Below are 2,746 nucleotides of genomic sequence, written 5' to 3'. Positions count from 1 at the left end.
TCTCCACATGAGTCTTGTTTTAACCCGATATTATTATTTGCCTGATAAGAAGTAAAGGCTTGAAGCAGAGACTAAGATTTTAGTAACTTCTCAAAAATGGGTTCTCCACTTGTGTTCTACCTAATTCTAGTGTCCTGGATTTTTTATGACACAAATATTGTACTTTTCAGTTTATTTTAGTACACTCAGTCCAGTTCAGTTAAAACACTTCCAATATTACCAAAATCCAAGTAAACTAGCACCACTTGCTGGAAGTTATCATTATATGTTACAGTGGAACCCCTTGGAAAAAGTAAAAATTAAATATTCAGTAACCAAAGTTAATTCAAGGCCGATCACTGACCATGGTCTGCTGCACTTAGGTGACTGAATGACGGGAGAAAACTGGGTCGCAGTCTCTTCAGCTAAAGATTTGGATATTCAAGCAGATGAATTCCATGATAAGGTAAATTCAAAATTTCTCGAGTGCTTTCCCGAACGTAAGACTAAATTCTGTTCTAGTGATAAACCATGCGTAAATGCAAAATAAAGCGATTGATAAAACACGAACTGCACCTAATACAAAAAGGTCAAGAGAACCAAGCAAAACAGCTGGCAAATAAAATGGAAAATCAAAGAGGCACAAACAAATTACTATGAAAATGAAGTTGACCATCTTTTGGAGTCCAAGCCTTCGCAGTTCTTCAGTAAAGTAAAAAATCTGACTAGTAAAAGTTCTCAACCAGTTGACTTCATGAAGGAGGAGCCTCTAGAGAAAACTGTGAATGATTTAAATGCCCATTTTGCTTCAATTGTGCAGTCTTACCCCCCTCTTCCACCTGAGGATCCTCCAGTAAATTTAACTAGTCTTTCAGATGATAATTTATTCGCTGATATTTAATCGGCAATAATAATCCGTAAACTCTCTTCGTTAAAAAGAACTTCCGTTGCCCCTTTTAACATTCTAGCTGCTCTCATTACAGCATTTGCTAAAGAACTATCATTTCCCCTTTTTCAACAATATAACAAAGACAGAATTTTTTCCAAAGAAATGGAAGAAAGGGTTTATTAACCCCATGCCAAAACAAGAAGCAGCTAATGATTTCTCTGGTGTCCGGCCGATCATAGTTACGCCAGTTTTTAGCAGAATATACGAAAGCTTTGTTTCCGCATGGCTGAAAAAATATCTTTTGAAAGTATCCAATCAAAAGCAATTTGGTAACATCCCCAAGTATTCGAGAGTTCATTACCTCATTAATTTAAATGATTTTATTTTAAAACACCTGGATGAACCTGGAAAATGAATAAATTTAATTGCAATTGATTTCAGTAAAGTATTTGACCTTGTTGATCACAGAATCATTTTAGAAAAAAATGGCGGAAAAAAATATGCCCAGCTTTATTATTAAAATCATCAAGAGCTTTTTAACAAATAGAGAGCAAACTGTAAAGTATAAAGACCAATTTTCCACTTCTCTGCCAGTTTTTTGTGGAATTCCACAAGGAACTGTGACCGGACCGCTGGGCTTTCTCCTCATGATAAATGAAATTGCTGCTGAGCTGGAGGACAGATGGAAATATGTTGACGACTTGTCCTTGATGGAAGTGCTACCACAACAAGGATCAAGGATCAGTGCTACCACAACAGCAACTTGGTGGTGTAAAATTTCAATTCAGAATTTTTGGATAATTTTGTGAGACAAAAAATTTTTTTCTACTTGTATATATATATATCGTTTTCTACTCATATATACCGTATATATCCTTGAAGCTGGTTGGACTTGGCTTACCTGGACTTTGAAGCTGGTGATATTTTATTTTCTATTCCCATGGACATTAGTCTTAGTGTTCAAATATAATTTAAACAAATAAAAAACAGCTGTATCTGAGTGTGTTCCAGGTAGAAATTGCAATTTAATTCGTATTTACTTCAAATTCTACTCGAATTAACTGCCAACCTGGAACAGTTTATTAACTAATGTCTTAATATACATTGTAATTTATTATTAAAACACGAGTAATTTTAGTGAGGAATGAGTAAAATATGAAAAATATGAGTTTTAATACCTTAATACTCATTAGTTACTATTAGATTAGTCATTTGCCTACATTTTTCCCACTTTGATGATGAATGTACAGAAGTTAATTCAGTAAATACGCTAGTTAACCGTACAAAAATATACTACAAAATTCAATATGAATTTAATTTTCGATCGTTCAAGCTGTTATTCGTTCTCACCTGGAACGAAATATTAAATTTTTATTTAATATTATTAACTTTTCGTCGGACCGGGAACACTCCCTCTGTTTGTAAACAAAGTTGTTGTTATTGTTGTTGTTTGGGGTTTGACGCGTTCGACCAATTGGTCATATGCGTTCGTATCACTCGATTATTCTGTGCCTTCTGTAATCACTAGCTTGCTTGGGTGTCACTTTAGTCAATATTCATTGAGCCAGATCAGGTATCACTTATTGTGCTATTGGTAGGGGGTCATTCACCTATAGCAAATGCCTCCGTTGAAAAACGAGAATCAGAGTAATTCAGCACTGCTTTGTCAAAAAACAATTAAAATACAATTGCGAGACAATTAAATAAATAATGCCAATATACATCATTCCTGTCACATACGCCAACTATTAAAAAAAAAAAAAAAAAAAAAAAAAAAAAAAAAAAAAGCTGATAAAACATAGATAAAAAAGGAAAAAATATGCCAAGTGTGATGACTCTAAAATGAGCTAATATAAGGGTGTATAAAAAAAAAAAATC

This window comes from Artemia sp. Qi Xiang Cuo, chromosome 8 (genome assembly GCF_049724085.1).
Source record: "Artemia sp. Qi Xiang Cuo chromosome 8, ASM4972408v1, whole genome shotgun sequence".
Lineage (NCBI taxonomy): Eukaryota > Metazoa > Arthropoda > Branchiopoda > Anostraca > Artemiidae > Artemia > Artemia sp. Qi Xiang Cuo.
This window is presented reverse-complemented; position numbering follows the sequence as displayed.